The following is an 18,503-nucleotide window of genomic DNA, read 5'->3' on the forward strand; positions in this document are numbered from 1 at the left end:
TACTGATGAATAAATCCAGTCAAATAACTTATTAAAAAAAAAAAACAAAGCAAGAGACATCTTTACTAATTTCATTTAGTGACAATGATATGAAATTGCTATGAATAATGTTGATTTCCCCTCTCTAATTCATTTTTCACATCTTAACCTGTGGATGTGTGCTGCCGCAGGGCTGCGCTCTTGCTCCATGTCCCAGATCGACTGTGATCAGCGTCGTTTCCACGCAGGACAAGTGTCCCGCAGAGGCGTTCCAGTAACAAAATATTACAATCAAACCCACACACACACACACACACACACACACACACACACACGGAACCTGGTCTAACAGGGGGCTTACAAAGCCCTGCGCGCACGGCACACGCTCCAGTAAGCACATCCAGACCACAGCACAGCAGAGAGGAGGTAAAATGAGGGGGTTTAAACCCGCGTCGTGATCTCCGCAGACTGTTGGAGTTATTATCCTGTGTCATAACCTCACAAGGTGTTTGCCAATAATGAGGAGTATATTTGTTTTTTTTTACTTTATTTTGCATTTTTTTAGGCTGAATGCGACAAGTTGCCTGCATGCGTCTGGTGAGATGTGGAAGAAATAGAGGAGCAGACAAGGCAAGAAGACACGAACAGAAGCTGGCGTCCGAAATGTAGCTTGCGATGCGCAACTCGACTAAAGGGCTCTTCCGCTGAATTTCACGACTCGTGCAAGGTCTCAAACTGCGGGCGCTTGAGCCGTGTGAAAACTTTCATTCAATCTGTGAAAACTTGAAACAGAATTACTTTAAGTTTTCTTTTTGCTTGTTTTGGTTTGAGTGTTCACCTGGTTTATAGAGTCTAACTTAAAAACTACATTGTCAGTATGTATTGTCAGGTAAAAATATTGACAGAATGAATTTACAGATTACAAAGTCAACATGAATTAGAATAACCCTGATAAGTTAACTCAATTCATACAGATTCATAAAAGATCTCAAGGAGCAACTCATCATGCTCCGACCTAAAGAAATTCAATAACAGATGAGACAAAAAGTCGTTGAAATGTCATTCTGGAAAGTCTTACAAAGCCATTTCAAAGGGTTTGAGAATCAGATGTACATTTTTATTTCAAAAAAGGTCTCTCTTTTATATAAGATCTTGTATCTCCATGGGAAACCCTGTTTAAATAAAGGTTAAAAAAACAAATAAGTAAAAAGGACACTATCTACAAATAGAGAAAATATGGAATAGAAACCTTTCCAGAAGTGGTTAGGCTAACTAAATTAGTCCAGGAGCAAACCAGCGACTCAACATGGAGGACACAAAAGTGCAAGTACATCTAAAGCAGTGTAAGGGTGACTTGCCTGCAGTTTTGATCGAAAAGCCTTGTTCAACAACAAGAATGAGACTTAGCAAAACTGCAAACATTTCAAGGCCATATCTCTGCTGCCCAAAAATAAAACAAAGACGGATCTCATATGGGACAAAAACAAAGTTACAAGCAACTAAGTGACACTAAATATCTGCTGATCAATTGCTGTCAAAGCAAGAGCTTTGACATCTCGGTGACAAATAATTAGAGGAAATAACGGTGAGAGTAATGTACTTGTGATCATATTTAATCTAATTCAAAGCCCTGACATTTTGCCCTGATTCTGCCACAGAGCTGCTGATATTGACTCAAACTGTTTATAGTGTGCTTGCCGTCTCTCTGGTCAAATAAAATGTCCCTGCCTCTCCTTTCCTTATTGTTCTTGTTGGTTTCCTAAATTGCATTTCATGAGGAAACGCCTAACTTTTCCTGCCTGCTCTTGCCCCTCTTGGTATCGGATCGCTGTATACACGATGCAGTTGGATCAACTGGGTGCAAGTGTGGACCAAATCATTTTGGGCTTTTTAAAGTGGGATTAAGGGCCTCAGAGAACCTTCATTATTACAGGAAATTCAAAAAGCGGTCTCTTAAGCACGCTATTCAGTCGCGGTGAATTTGATTAATAAGACGTTTCAAAAATGCAACACAAAAACCCTTGTAATCTCAGGTTTTATGAGCCTCCACAATGCTTGAGGAGTTGAAGTATGTAAACAGCTTCATTAGCTCCTCATCAGAACCACAGGTGGATCACGTCATGCAGCGCTGCGCCGATGAACAAATTTGAGCAAATCTAAGTATTGTAGTTTCTCACAAACGTCAGAGTGTCATACAAGCTGCACACCTGCTACTTTAAATATATCTTCAGTGTTGTCCAAATGACAGATACAATAAATGTGAGGGGTGCACTTACTTTTATGAGATACTGTACTCGAGAGTACATGGACATATTTCATAGAAGGCCAAAATTTCTGTATTACAAAACTATTTCATCGGTCTTATGTAATATTACAGGGAGAGAATTATGGTTTTACTTATAATCAGTAAACTTTAAAAAAAAACACACACACACAATTTGCTGTGACATCTTTATCTAATTTCCAAAACTCTTTTAAAAAAAAGCAATTATGATGTTGATAAGAGGGAAAAAAGTTTTTGTTTTTCCACAATTACATTAAGGTTTCAAAAATAACAAGCTGTGTTTTATCGAATATGCAATGAATATTCATTAACCTCAGAGATTACACAATCAAATCGGTGGAGATTTGACTGCTAGGAGTATTTTAGATTTCCTAACAAAGTGGATAAAAATGATTAAAAAAAATAAAATAAAAAAAATAAATAAATAAAAAAGTCCAAAGTAGTTAAAATGCAGCAGAACGACCCATTGGTCAAGTTTCAAATCGGAAGCTAACTTCATGGCGGTCAGGGAGGCAGGCAAGCGCTCATCCAACCAACCCGATGGGCGGGGGAGACGCATTCTCCCCGAGTACACACACGCGCAGCGGCCACATCCACGGCAGACAAATCCGTGCTCAGTGACGTGTCCTGTATTAGCCTTTTTTGTAATGCATGTTCAACCCTTTTCCATCAGAGACTAATTTGAATTGCTGCAAACCTCCCTTGGGTGCTTCTTCTTATTTCTATCATTTCTTGCTGCAATCCCTTTAAAAACATTTTATTTATTTATTTATTTATTTATTGCCTCGATTATTTATCCTCTCAACAGTCCACCCCCCCTTGCCTTCTTCTTCCCCCCTCAGTCTCCATCTCTTGGGGAGTGCAAGGACGCTGTGAATTTTTATATATATATATAGAGAGAGATATATATAAAAAGGAACTGAAGGTAAGAGATCTGCACGTTTCTTTTACTAATCCCACTGTGGCAGCGTTGTGTTTTGACTTTGCAGTGTTTCGGATCACCAGTTCACCCAGTGCAATTTACAGGCAACATTAATCCGCTTCACTCACCTATTAACAGTGCTACAGTGTGGGATCTGCAGAGACAAATAATGATAGTAATTCTCAGACTTCTGCCATCGCTCTAATTAGACGCTGTTGATAAATGTTCCCGTCTATTTGCCCGGGTCTATAATTAGCTATTACAACGTCTTTTATGCATATTAGATCCCTGTAACTGCTTGCTTGGATGAACCCCCCAACCCCCCCTCTTCCTCCCGCTCCCACTCTCCCATTCTGCATTTGCACGGCAGGTGTGAGGCTGAAATATCTGTTGAATTTGCAGAAATTGGTCAACCAATGGATGACGGAACAAAATCCGCGTCTTAATGTGAGATTTGTCTCTCTTGTCTGTTCTGTGGCTTGATGCTGGCGTCCATTTTCCACCGTGTTAGCCTCTGCATGCATGGTGATGTGTGTGTGTGTGTGCGTGTGTGTGAGCGTGTGTGCCTTTCTCTGCTAATAAATGCACCGCAGTCCGCATCACTATAACTGGGCTGTCCACGCTGGCAGCGCTGTAGCTCCAAACTCGTAAAGGTGTTTAGTTTAATCACTGGTCTGCACTCCTGCTGCCGAGCTGCCATCGGTGCAGCCAGAGAAGGGCTAAACGTACAGCTCCATGTTGAACCCCATGAAACACATCATGCTGATGGATCCTGAAAATTCATGTTCCCACCAGACTGCTATCAGGGTTCACATGCTGCCTATATGCAGCCGATGACATGAAGCAAAAGGCGGAAGGAAAAGTCATAAAGCAACACAGAATGTTGACTGCAGCAGATGGGAGTTTCTGTGCAAGTTAGTGCCATCCTAGATCTGGCTGCAACCTTTCTACACAGAGGCAAACAAATACTCTGAAGTCTGCAGTTGTCTCATGCACTTACGGTGATCTGGCTGCAAAGTGCTGCAGTTTCAGGAAAGGCTACAAATGCAGCTTGAATGTCCAGCAGTTTTCCCCTCCTGCAGTTTAATGCTGATCCACCTTCTTGATGTAGACGAGTTTGCCAAACATTAAATTTTTCCACACACGTATCGGACTTTAAGTCATTTCAGAATGTCCGGAGGCCGGCGTGGGATTCTACCAGTATTCTAATGTTGATTAAAAATACTTTCACTTTTTATTTTCATATACATACACACACGAAATTGAGAATGTGATATCGCATTTGTTTGAAATGCAAAAGAAACCATTACTGCTATTGCATCTAAAATCGTGTTGTATTTATTTATTGTTATTTTGATTTCTACACAGAGACTCAAGTGAAAATAATGTGTTTAACTGCACAGAATATTGGCCCTTTTCGACATTTTCTTTCAGACCTGTCCCTGTCTGTAAGCATGAGCTGCTTGGACCTCATCAATACCGCTCTGCTGTTCATATTTTAGCTACGTTGAACCACAGCCCATCACTCAGAGATGAACAGTTTTAACTGCAGGCTCATAGGAGGGCACTAATGCCCTGTTTTGGACAGTGTCCGCTCAGAACAGAAGAAGAAGAAGAAGAAAACAGAACTTAAAAGCGAGAATCTGTTCAGTTTTGGCTTCCTTTGTGATCTCAGGGAGATAAATTATCCAGACGGAGAACAAAGCAGATCTCCCACACTGTACTGAAAAACACTGTCTTTTTGTTCTTCTTCTGCCTTTCCTGCCCTCATTGCAGTTTCTCCTGTTTGCTGTGTATTTGGTGCCTACACTTGGACTGGGTGTTATGTCTCTGTCTGCATGGAAGCAAAACTAGGCTGGAGCTGGAACTCTGTGAAGTCCTGTTAGGCATGATTTACATCACTTTAAACCTGCTGACTTCAGTTCTATAAACTGACCGTGAACATTTCAAAACAGACCATCTTATCTATTGTTTAAATGAGAAAAAAGAGTGTACCATCTATAAGTCTGCTGACGAGCAGTGAGCAGCAACAAATGGTAGACGGAGGAGAATTGCTTTACTTTATCTTCTTTAGAAACTTTAAACCTTAGGAATGGAAAGCATAAGTTTTTTAAGCTTCGCTCTACCTTCCTACTTCTCTCCTCCTGTTGATATACTTATTATAAAAACAGTTCGTATTACCGCTAATAATTTAAACAGCAACGTAAATGTTCAAGATTCAGATCCTTCTGCCCTCTTCAACTGCTAATTTTCCCATGCAAAGAGCATTTTTTTTATTACTGTTCATTCACACAGACAATAAGATGCAATACAGTTCCCTACATTGTTCTAAGCATACATCAGCATGTGGGTTGCTGAAGCCATGGATCAGAATCCAGACCCGTTCTACCTGCTGAGTTATGATAGTTTGTTGCCTCATCTTCTTCCCACCGACTCCCTGCTGTTTTTCTTTAAAAATGTGAAATTCCTCCTTCAGAGACAGTCGGTTTATTGTCTGCTGGTCGCCCCCTCAGCTCCTCCACCTGCCATGTGTTAAACTTTCTCTGCGCCATGTGTGCGAGGTGTGATCTGGGAGGTTTTTGATGATCATCTCTGTGGATGCTAGATTACATTGAAACCTCTTAGTTGGCTCTGAGATCTGCTGCTTACACAGCGAGGTGACTCACTGCAGACTGTAGTGATGCGAAGCCCACTCAGGGTAAGGTTTTTGTGTTACTGATTGCCAAATCATAATCATCTAATACTCAAGTGGTTCCCAGTGACCTGAAATAATCTCTCTGGGTGTTTTTATTTGGTTTTCTGAGCTGTTTTGCCCGCATGTGGTCGCTGTTTGGGTGGCCAGGTCTGTCTCTTACTCTCTGTTCCCCTCTGCAGGGAAACGATTCTGCAGCCATCATCAGATCTGTCATGTAGCTATTGTTCAGAGGATCAATGCCTTTGTTGCAATTTTCCTGGTAGTCTGAGCTTTCAGAGTTGTTCCACTCTCCCTCTCTTTAGTCAAGCAGAGACTCAGGAGAAAAGCCTTGCACTGCTGTGTAACAACATTGTGTGTTTCAGTTAAATAGGCTCCTAGGATCCCAAGCAAATTAAGCGATCCAAAACACTGCCGTCAGTTTCAAATACTGCAACTTAAGCCAATACTTGTCATCTAAACACTGTGTTTTGGCTACGTTTAAGTAATAAGCTCAAGGAAATCCAAATCATGGGGGGGGAAAAAAGAACAAAATTGTTAAAAGTTCCAGTGAGAAAGTTTATTAAAGTTTTCTAATTGACTTCAGTCTCAGTGGAAAAGACCTCTATAGTAATGTACTTAAAGTTAGTGTGACTGGAAAAGCACAGCCTCCTACAACCAAGCAGAAAAACTCTGCAGTCAAACTTTATTAAAATTATCATATTTTTAGGAAAATGACTCCTAGTTGCAATTTTGACATGACTCAGGACTTTCTGCTTCACAGCCTTGTGATTATAGACTGTCCTCATTATGGCCTAGTTCCGTTTTCACCAACAGAGCGGTTTAGACAAAACATTAAGATGGCTGGAAATGCAGTAATGATACAGGAGACCCAGTCTGGTGATGGGAAGTAGTGCATCTCTGTATGTGTAAGTAGTGTTATTCTGCAAAACGTGTGAATACAGTAACATAGCTGAAGCCTGCAACTCTAAGCTGCAGCTTGTAATTATTAAATGAGCAGCAGTGACAAACCTGTAGCATTCGTTTCCTGTTGTGCTCGTCAGCTGACTTAGCTAAATAATAAAGAGGTGAAATTGTTGTTCATTATGTGATACTTGAAATTACATATATTTTTTATGGTACAGAGAGTAAAATTATCATACAGTTTCAATTTAATAATTACTTTATTTCTGACAACACTGTAGCAGATAATGGCGGTATGTTCAGATGTTTACAGTGTATTGCTGTGGATTTTGTTTCTTTATTAAATGGGTTAAAGATAACATTTTCTTTAGCAATTGTGCAATTTTTTGGTAAAACTCATAATATGAATTGATCCTGATTTTTGTTAAGGTCCTATAATACTGATAGAAATTAGAAGGCCATTCAAATTATTTTTTTCTAGTTTCCCTGCTGTGAGCCATCATTTATTATTCATGTCAGGAGGGGAGATGACATAATAATGAGAACAGTTGTTTTCATAGAGGCTTTACCGTTACTTTAAAACAAAGCTAATCTTATTAGCATTGGTAGTGTTACTAAAGCAGCAGTCTCTTTGTGTAGATTCTATAAGCTGTAGATCTTTACCATAACATCTCCAAATTAAGACAAAAGCTTAAAACAGAGCATCTATGCTTCAATACATTTGGCCTTCCTGTTGTCAGCAGAAAGTCTTGCTCTCGTTTCATTTAAATTAACAGCAGACGTGCCTCGACACTTAGCAGAAAATACAAATTTGCAACAAACACGTATGTGATTAATTACCCTCTTTCTTACTTGTGCTTCATTTCAAACGTCTCACTGACATTAAAAATAGCTAACAGTGAGACTTCTCCCCCCCCAGAAGCATTTCTGAAAGTGTTGCTGGCATTGTGAAGCTTCAGCTCTTACTATGATGCATTCAGTAAAGAAAATATCAGAATTTTGACCTTCCAACTGGTCGGTCTGTTGATTCTAGCCACCAATCGATTGTCTGTGATTCTCTGACTGTGACAGAATTGCCATGTTGCGGAAAGTTAATGCTAAAAATGTAATAGTGGCTTTAAACTATGTGTAGCAATTTGTTTTTTTTCATGTATGCTATTACTTGTGTGATGGGACTCCGGATCTGAATTTGGCACCAGTATAAATTTCTGAGTTGATTCTCCTTGTCATCCCATGGATGAAAAAAATATCTACATTTTAACTGTCTCTGTAGGCATAAAAGAAAAATAACACTCCGAAATTTGGCTCATGTCCACTTGCTCCAAAGAAAGCAAGGGTGATTCTGATCACATGTGCTTCATTCAAATGTGCATTCATGGGTCAAACGCTCAGTAATTTGTCCGTCCTTTGAAGTCATGATATATCAGCGGTAAATTCAGAGATACTAATGAATAAGCCGTGGAGACTTCAGAGCTTAGTGGAATAAAAATGTGGACTCCAAATGTAGGTAACGTACAGGTGCAAGAAATACTTTCCAGTTCAAACTGAAATATGACGGCCAACAGATGACACAGACCCTGCTGGTTATGTAGTTTTCATATCTTTTAGTAAAAGGAATTGACTATGATATTTAATTTACTCAAAGTTGATAAAACTCACAGTTTAAGATTATAATATTATATCAGACCCATAAAAAATATGAAATGTGGGTTTAATGAGAGGTATTTTTAATATCAGCTTAAATGTTATTTTCAAATAGTTAACTTAATTTGACAAATGGCTTTGTGTTGGGATTAATATTTTAACTTACTGAATATAACCAGATGTTAATACTGTAATATATTCATGATTGTGATGTACTGTGATGCCATATGCTTCCACAATGAACATATTTTGTTAGTAGATAGTGATAGTAATATAACAAGAATCGTAGGGTTTTTTTTATTAAGTAAACATGCCATAAATACTGTGGTGCCATTAATTAGAAATAGTGACAATTTAAACATGAGCATGCCTAATAAAGATTTTGCTATAAAAAAGCAGCATGGAAGTGGATAACTAGTGTGAACAGAAAAAAGTAATTGTACTTTGAAGTATTACTCTATACTAACCTTCTATGGGTTAGGATCTAGAAATGAGCTGGTCAAAAGTAGACGAGGTTTTAAAAAGTTTCAGTTTCAAAATCAGTACATTTTCTGTCAGACCGTTCTTACCTTTCCAAGGTCCTTTAACAGAGAACATGTCAGTCACCAACGTTTTCTCTCCCAATGCAGAGCTTGAGTAATTAACAACCTTTCATCAGCTTGATAGACTATTAGTGCTTATTTATTATGCACAGCATAATAAATTTATTATGCCCAGCATAATAAATAAGTGAAAGGATGCGGAAAAGCTTGCTAGATTTGGCCTTTGTCACTTTTTTTTTTTTATCAGAGGTCAATAAAGGGATTTGAATACTCGCTAAATACAACTACAAAATCACTAACTGTGCAACACTAAATCAAACTAATGAACATATGTTTTTGGACAAGGGGAACATATTTGTTGTCTAAACCCTACGGAGGGCTTCAAAAGAATCCTAAACCTTTAACTCCAGTAGAAACCAGTTTTCAAAACATGACAAGTCTTGTCACAAACTAAAAGCTTTGTGGATAATTCAAGGAGTTATGTAATGAAAGCAGCCAGTTAAAGTGCTAAATATTCCCTCTGGAGGCCTTCTTCCAATTGAGGTCCTCAGGAAGAGGTCTGAAGGCAGACTGAAGAGAGTCTGGAGAGATGATATCTCACAGATGGAGTGGGGAAAAACCCCCGAGTCTCTGCGGTGAGCTGCAACAGGTAGATGTGGATGGGAGGTCTGGGAATCTCTGAATATCATCAGATGTTGTTCAGTATTTGCTATAAAGGCCTTGATGGAAACCTCGTGGCGTCTGGCTGCGCCAATATTTTCACCATTAGTTTAATAATGTACGAACTGCACACTGAGCTATTTGTTGCGTTTTTTCTTGTAGTAAAATATTTTCAATTAATACAAGGGAGTCCATCTGCAGCAAAGCTTTCGACATGTATTCTTTGAAAAGACCTAATGGTGATGTTTTGGAATAAAAGTAAGAGAATTCACATTTTTGGCTTGTAAATGATCAAAAAATATATTGTTGGGATGAATAAAACGCGTCAGATGAAAAAAAAAATTCTTAAATTTAGGCAAATTATTCTTTTTATTGGAATTGACAGGATAATAGCCCAATGTATTCATGTCAGTTTTCTTGAATGTCATCTTATTGTGCTAAAATACATTGAGGGTACTTCTCTTCTTAATGTCTTGTAAGCATTTCAGCTTTCGACCAATATTTCCCAGGATTCTGGGTATTCTCATAAAGTTAACAACCTTACAAAGCTATTGAAGAAAACAGCGAACTCAGTTAGGAGCATAATTACACCACAGTGCTGATACTGGAGAACTAAAGAGGACGTCCTCACATTAGAGCAGTTAAATACTTGCACGTGAGTTTGTATGCATTTAATCTCCCATTATGTTTCTTGCACAATTTATGTAAATACATTACATTTTGTTAGAAGTCCACCTTTTAGGATCCTGTTTTCAATCATCATAAATATTTCCTCATTCCCTCGTCAGCACTGAGCGATCAAATGAGGAACTAAAGGAAATGTAGAATGTTGTCATGTTTTTAATCAACATGTTACGGTTTTAAAATGTCTTGCTGATGTCTTGTTTGAGGTTTTATTCAGATTGGGACTGAGTTATTTCTGTTGGTGATGGATTATGTGGCTCTTGCACAGCAGGCAGATGCAAACTCTTTGAGTAAAAGGAAAATTATCAACTATTTTTTGCCTTTGCTGTGCTTACTGTAATATTGTTTAGAATCACTAATGCATGGCTGTCTGAAATGTGCCCTGTGTCATTTATGTAATTCTGCATATATTTTGATAAATATTAGAAAAATGGACCATGTGGCACACGAGCGCAGACGGTTTGTCCAGATGGATGTTTTAACATTTTTGTGTGACATTTCTGCTGACGGGAGGGCTTTCATAAAAGATGCTGACAAATTAACTTCTTCTAAAAATGGAAATTGTTTTTGGCACAACGCAAAGCATTCGTTTTAATTTAAAACATTACTTGTTTTCTTATCTTATAGTCAGGATGAATGAAATAGTAATCCGTATCCAGTGGTTGTTGCTCAAAAATGAAGTTGTATAATAGCAAGCAAAGTCATCAGTCTAAAAATATTTTGGACTTTGTATATCAAAAGGGTAAATCATGAAACCATTCTAAATGTTTCTCACTCATTTCAGACAATATGAGTGAAATATGTAATTTAATTTGGATGATTATGGCTTGCAATAAAGCATTTAAAAACCCTCATATATTGACAATACATGGGCCACACAGTCAAGGGGACTCTTGATAGATTTCCAGAATATTTCCTCCCTAAGGAGTGTAAGCCACAAAAGATAATTGCTGAGGAAGCTGGTTGTACTCAGATTGCTGCATCCAAGCATCTTCATAGAAGGTTTAGTGGAAGAAAAAAAGTTTCACCAGCAAAAAGAATAATCACATTCTTAAGAGGATTGTCAAGCAAAAGCTACTCCAATATTTGGGGAAGCTTCACTAGGAGAACTGAAGCTGTAGTCAGCACATCAGGAGCCGTTACTCAGAGAGGAATCCCACAGATGTTGCATTCCTCTTGTCAAGTCACTCCTGAACCGGAGACAACTTAAGAACAGTTTCACCTGGGGAAAGAAGAAAAAGAACTGGACTTTTCCACAGTCCTCTTTTCAGATGAGAGGAAAGTTTGCATTTCATTTGTAAGTCAAAATCCCAGAGTCTGGAGGAAGAGTAGAAAACCATACCATCAATGTTGTTTGAAGTCCAGTGAGAAGTTCCTACAGTTATTGATGACATTTGCTGGTATATGATGGTGTAGGTCCATTGTGTTTTCTGAAGTACTCAGTCAGCACTGCCTTCTATCAGAAAAATTAAGAGCACTTCATGCCTGCATCTGCTGACAGATCTTACAGAGATGCTCATTTAATTTCCTAGCAGGACTTAGTCAACTATACTAAAAGCTGCTTCATCGACAATTATGATACTCTGTTTGACTGATCTAAATACTTTTGTCAAAAGGAAGATGAGAGACTCCAGACCCAACATTGCAGATTACCTGAAGTAACCTGGGCTTCCTTTACACTTCAGGAGAACCACAGGCTAATTGTTTCCGTACCACGCTGCATTGATGCAGTAATTCATGCTCAATAGAGCGCATAGACATGAACATCCTTTTCAAAAGCCTGGCATTTCTGTTCAATTTTTAATTGTCTCATCTAGTATCCTAATATTCTGAGACACTGAATTTTGGGTTTTCATTGTCCACATGTTCCTTTTAAGGCAAACGTGCATGACTCTTTCAATTTCAGATCTACAATTATTATATTACTTGTATTTTTATATTCTATTTCTTATGTTGTTTTTTTTTTTTGTTTTTTTGAAGAGCAGGTAAGAATGACAAAATCATAAGTAAATTTATTGTTTTTAAGCAAATAAAAAAAACATTGGACACTGCTGCAGAGGATGTAACATTTGTTTCAATTCTAATTTTTCCTTCTGCATAAATTCTTCACATTTAATGGGTCATCTTGCAACAGATAGCAAAATAGTGAAGGTACTTTGCATGCATGATTGCTAATATGTCTATTTTTAAAAGCACAGGTTTATGGGTTCATAAGCATAGAGTTATTCTGACACGCTTTATTTTGGGAACCTTTTAGACCAAGGTGTTACTTTCTCTGGCAGATCTGCTAAGACTGTAGGAACCCTGGGTTACATGCAGTCTGAGGACCTAGTGGACTTTTCATTCTGGCTTAATGGCTGCTCAGCTGTTCTTTGAAGCTGCTTTGAAAAAAATGACCTATTTTAGGATTTCTTTATCATTTTGACAGTTGTGGGGGCTTAAGCCTGTGTGTGTGCTTACATGCCAAAAGATTTCCTCGCTTGCCGATCGTGTTCTGTGCACCTGCACATGTGCATCGTTTCTGCTGACATAGATACGGGCGTTCCAATAATATTAATACTATTACATTTCAGCAGAGAGCTCAGGTGTGCAACAAGAGAACAGAAATAATTTCTGCTCAGAATGACTTGGATGTTTGTGTGTTTTTTGCAAATGCTCCCTCTGCTGCCATCTCAGAATAGAATGCACTGTTTTTATTTTTAGAAACTTTCATCTTAAGTAGGCCTGGAGCATTTTTTTTTTTCTTCTTTTCAATTAAGGAATCAGTAAAACCCTTTGCCATTTCCACTAGCTGTAAATGTGACTTTTAATATTTCAACACAAGACCCGTCTCTTCAACCTCGCTGGTATTAGTCAGTGGGGTGGCACTTTGTTATGCTGATTCTCACACAAGACCAGGGCCTTCCACGTGTGGAAAACTTATTACAGCTGTCATCATTTATTCAACAAGCAGTTTGGTGGTTGATTTATGCAATGAATATCTAATGGAGCAGCTGCTACAAGACTCAAATCTGCTCTGTGATTTATGGCTTCGGTATTATAGCTACAACATATTGGGTGGGCTTCTACAAAAACAAAGGTATTCTGTCGTGCTGGGAATGAGTCATGCAGGTAGATGTGATTATATCTGAGGTTTTCTGACAGGTGAACACCTGCTCTGTAATGGGCTCTGCGGCCACTGGCTTGGCTGCTGCTGTGTTTGGTGCTGCAGTTGTCCTGCTGCAACTAAGAGGCCTCTGGCTGGCCTGTGCTGCTCTGGGTGATGCAGACTTACCATGAACACTCTGAGGGCCGTGATTGTAGGATGGAGTATTTGTTCTTCAAAGCACACAAACTTGCTCTGTCCTTCTTCAAAACATAACATACTGGCTTATTAACTCAAGCTGGAAATTTAATTTAAGTTAACAAGTGCATTGAAAGGGTCAACATGCCATTTGCCTCAGAAGAACTTTCACCTGGGAATAAATTGGACTATTTGTGTGTAATTCAACAAAATGTCCAAAAACGTTTTGGATCATAGTTCTGCTCTCTGACGATATTTATATTTACTCTTATATCCTGAAAAGGTTAAAATCAACATCTTGACCTGCATTTCTATGTACCCTTACAGCATCACCACATAGTTCTGCTACCTAAAGACATGTGCAGATAAATAGTTTATTACTGTTCCTACTATGCAGACAATTTGGTGGAGCATTGGGGACATTTCAGGATTTTTATTTTTCATATTTGAGCTAAGAGGACATAATGGACTTTGTCTAACAGTAGCCAGTAAGTTTTGATTTTTTACCTTTGTTGTCATAAAAGTGTACTATAACAAGGGATTGTATTTGGGTATAAAAATGACTTTAAAAAAACACACACACAGGAATCCTAACCCTACCCCCCTAACCCTAACATTTTAATATTTTAAAAATATAAAAATGTTGAAGCTGCTGTAAAACGTCTTGTTTGAGTTCCTTATAATAAAAGTCAAACCAGCTTGAAGAAGCACACAGACCTCTGAACTGCACATAGTGGTTGATAGTTGATCAATGTAAGCTTTGGGTTTTTTTTTTATTTAGGTCTATATTGTCTTAAAATGTGTATATTTCCTACCCTTCATGAATACCCAATGTGTACAAGGCCCTTCTCCTTGCCTTGTACACAAAGTATTTGACAACCTTTCACTTATTCACTCATTTACTTTTGCCTTGTTGCTCCCTGGTCTTGTTCCCAACGCTCCCTGTCATTCCCCTCTGTTTATAATTATAAGAGAGAAAAAACAATTTACAGATAATTAAGTAACAATTATGATCTGCTACTCAGGGGAGGTTTTGCCTTGGGGAATAACATAGTAGGTTATCCTTGAGGTCATTTGTTAAATGCCAGAACCACGCACGCACGCACGCACGCACGCACGCACACACACCCACACACACACACACACACACATTATATCATTGGTGATTGGAGTGAAATGAATGTATTTTTTCCCCTATAAAATTCAGTATGTTTTTTATGACACAAAATAGCTCCTGTGTCTCAGCTTAAACATGCCGTGTGTAATAAATAAGCCACACTGCAGTGGTGTCCTTTGACAGTTTACATAATGAGGAGCCTGAACGTAGCGATACGAGGCTAACATACGGAGCTGAGGGAAACATTGCTGGGATTCAATAAGATTGGACTAGACCCATCCTCGGATGCTCTGAAGAGGATAAGGCTGCACACACATACATATTAAAAAAATCACTCCAGCTCTCCTTCTGTCTCTGAGGCAGCTCTCTGGTTTGGGTCTCACAATGCAAACAGGATGTAACCTATTTTGATCACGGTGCCATATTGCATCGTTAAATATTCAAAGACTCGACTGAACTGCATTATGTCTGCTAAACGGTGTTCGTAGAATGCTCTGTGCTGCTTCCTTGGATCCTTTATCTGGATGTATTAAGAAAAAAACAAGGATGAATGTATTTTTCTTTTATAGCTGAGGTCACTTAATTGTAAATTTAATTAATTTTTTCTGGTTGTGCTTTTGGTAGCATCTGGGCTGCAGTGGCAGTGGACCTTTCTATTGACTCAGCTTTGCTGTACTGGTTTGTCTGGCTAGATTTCAGAGTCAATAACCGTTTGTGACTGGAAATACACCCTTTTGTGTCTTATTTCCATCTCTCCTCTCTGCCTTTCCCTCTCTGCGTCTCTCGTCGGCCCATCTCGTTTCCCCTCTTTGGCTCTCCGCTGATCCCAACTTTGGAATTCACGGTTGCTATGGTAACAACGTCGGGTTGGTCCTCTCTCCCTTTTCAGACTCGATGCTGTGCACATGCTCTGAAGTCACTCTCACTTTAGCCTGTCACAGTGCCCTTGCTATAATTACCCTCTTTAGCGGGGTGCAAATATGGTTTCACAGAAAAGCTGGGAGCCGGAAAATAATTTTGTGACTAAGTTTTAAGGTTAAAGCACTTTCTCCCAGTGGTCCAAAAAATATTGCAAACGCGTAGCTTTTGCATGCACTGAGAGAATGTTTTATTGGTGTCTAGTCCCACATCGTGTCTCTCTGTGGTAATCACAGGAATTCAGTCAGCACTGAAGGGAAAAGAGCACCTGAGAGGACCAGCTAGGTCTTGCTGAGGACACTTTGCTCAAAGTTGCAATGTGGTCGCAGCTCAGTCGTTTTGTGCAAAGTGGTGTGTTCAAGTGTTTGAAATAACCCACAGGGAGGATCTGAAACTGGAAAAAAAAAAAAGACAATTTGGGGCAAAAACTACCAGAAGTTTACCTTTCTGTAGGATGGCTACAGCTTTGATGTGTTTTGACCGATAGAAAAACTTGTTGAAAAACGTGAAGGAATGAAGTAGATTTTGTGAAAAGTCTATGTCAGTTATGAGGCACTCCCCTTAAATATACTGCATCTATATTGGGTAAAAGAGTGTAACATTTACAAAATGCTGCCACACTTTTTTGGTTCCTTACTAGACTACTGAGGGTAACTTTTAAGCTCAGATTCTTCACTTCATTTTTGTCAAAATCTGCATCGACAACAATGCCGAACCACCGTGTGGTAATACCATCATTACTACAGACATCAAAACTCAAAAAGAAGATACCAAAAACTGCTGAAGTTCTTCTGGGCCGATTGTAGCTCTCTGAGATTGCAGCTTCTGGTTTCGTTAACTGACCCCATCAGCTTGTATTTGAAGCTAAACTGAGACTGAGTCAGGACAAAAGCAAGACTGACGTGGTAACAAAACAGAAAAGTGGCTACATAATGACTCTGGTTTCTAACAGTAGTAGAGGACATATGTATGTAGGCTTGATAGACAACAACATCGCAATTTTTAATTATCACAAGATAAGCAGTTCACATCAACACAACGCAAATGGAGTTTCTTAATTTCTGTTATCAAAAACTCAACTTGCAGGTCAACAAATGGTATTTAATTAACAGAGTTTTTAGAAAATATGTTTGGTGGTTGCTTTTATTATTCCTTTCATTGCACTGGGAAATGATCTATGCCTAGTACATTATTTATTGATAATTATATCATTACTTCATGTACATCTGCTAGATCATAAATACAAATGAACATTTTAAATAATTAGTAATAACTTCATATTTTTGTTCTGTTTCTTTTGCAGCAACAGACAGGAGGTGCGGTGACCATGGGTTTTCCGCCGCTAATTTTCTGCTAACGGAGGACGGACAAAGTGGGGTAGCTGTCCACAACCCCCATAAACTTCACTTCCTCCAGGAAAGAAAGAATAAAGGAAAAAAAAAAGATACTGGGGTAAAAGTGAGAGAGGCACAAGAGGAAAAACAAGCGCAAGAAGGAGCAAGGGGAGCAGGTGAAAACAGTCGATGGATGCTGTCCGGATCGAGGGGGCAGCAAGTTCTTCACTGACAAGGAGAAAAAAGATTTCAAAATTGAGTCGAAGGATAGAAACTCGCCGTCAGGTAGGGATCAGTCTTTTTCCTCACAGGTTTTTGTCTGCATGCAGTTAAAAAAAAACAGATTTATCAGTAAGAAGTGGCTCCAGTGTAATAGTGAGCAACTTTACAAATTAAAGCACGCTTGCACAGGGCAGTACGGCATGCAGTAACCAGGTTACGTGGTGCTGCCTGTGCAAGTGCATGCAAAGAAGCCGGGTTTGTTAACGGCTGGTACAAGGTGATCACACGTGTAATCTGGCGTGCTTGTGTTTGTGCATTCATCCCCTGCTCTGCTGATTGTGAGGTTGAGAACAGAGTCCTGCTCATGAATATGCAGCAGACTGAGCTGGGGAAGGGAGTGTGATCGTCTCTGCTCCACATCAATTCAGTCTTGTTAAGCAGAGTCAGCAGTCATTAAACTCTCCTCCAAGGACACATCATGAGGGCCACTCACACGCCTCCCACACCTGCCTCCACCTCTTGTCGTTTCGTGTCTCATCATCGCACTTCTCATATCAGCCTCCCGCTTATCACCTTACCCGCTGCTTTTCCAGCTTAACTTTACAGTGTCTATGACTGTAAATCCTCTCCTGCACAACAAATGCTTGTCTGTTCCCGGGCTGCGTCTTTTAATCTCCGCTCTCTCCATCCCCTCCCTCACTTTGCACCTCTCCTAAAGGCATGGTGTGTGAGAAGGGGATCCAGATCCTCCTCACCACCGTGGGGGCATTCGCTGCCTTCGGCCTGATGACGGTGGCCATAGGGACGGACTACTGGCTGTATTCCCGTGCCCTCATCTGCAACAGCACAGCCAACATCACGCAGGATGATCCCCACAACAAGGACAAGAAGGACCCTGGGGCACTCACCCACTCGGGGCTGTGGAGAATATGCTGCCTGGAAGGTATGGGAAAAAAAAAAAAAAAAAAATTGATGTCAAAAGGTGCAATCCAATGTTTGGTTGTTCAGAAATAAATATGTGTGCGTGGTTTCAAATTAGCACTTAATCTAAATCGAAGTAAAACTCTTGCCTTTAGGATCTTTAACGACTGAACAAAATGTACATTTCTTCTTCCACAAGCCATCTGTCTCATTGGATCCAATCCGAATGTTCATATTCAAACCTCTGAAGCAAAATTAGTGTTGAAAATACTAGAAAGATGATGACTACGAAACTGGTATTACTGTGAGATGCAACATAACTGCAGATATTTTATTTAGAACGGCTTTACATGCAATCCTATAACCAGACCTCTAGAAAAATGATGAGCTTCTGTTGT

General features: G+C 39.3%; 1 long non-coding RNA gene across 1 annotated transcript; it reads left to right on the forward strand.

Moving 5' to 3' along the window:
• The first annotated feature begins 2,839 nt into the window (after positions 1–2,839).
• Positions 2,840–18,402, forward strand: LOC103136675 (uncharacterized). Its single transcript, XR_476055.2, has 3 exons — positions 2,840–3,188; positions 16,932–17,247; positions 17,903–18,402. It is a non-coding gene; the product is annotated as an uncharacterized LOC103136675 (long non-coding RNA).
• Positions 18,403–18,503: the final 101 nt, after the last annotated feature.

The sequence above is a fragment of the Poecilia formosa genome, unplaced genomic scaffold, assembly GCF_000485575.1.
Source record: "Poecilia formosa unplaced genomic scaffold, Poecilia_formosa-5.1.2 Scaffold34, whole genome shotgun sequence".
Taxonomy (NCBI): Eukaryota; Metazoa; Chordata; class Actinopteri; order Cyprinodontiformes; family Poeciliidae; genus Poecilia; species Poecilia formosa.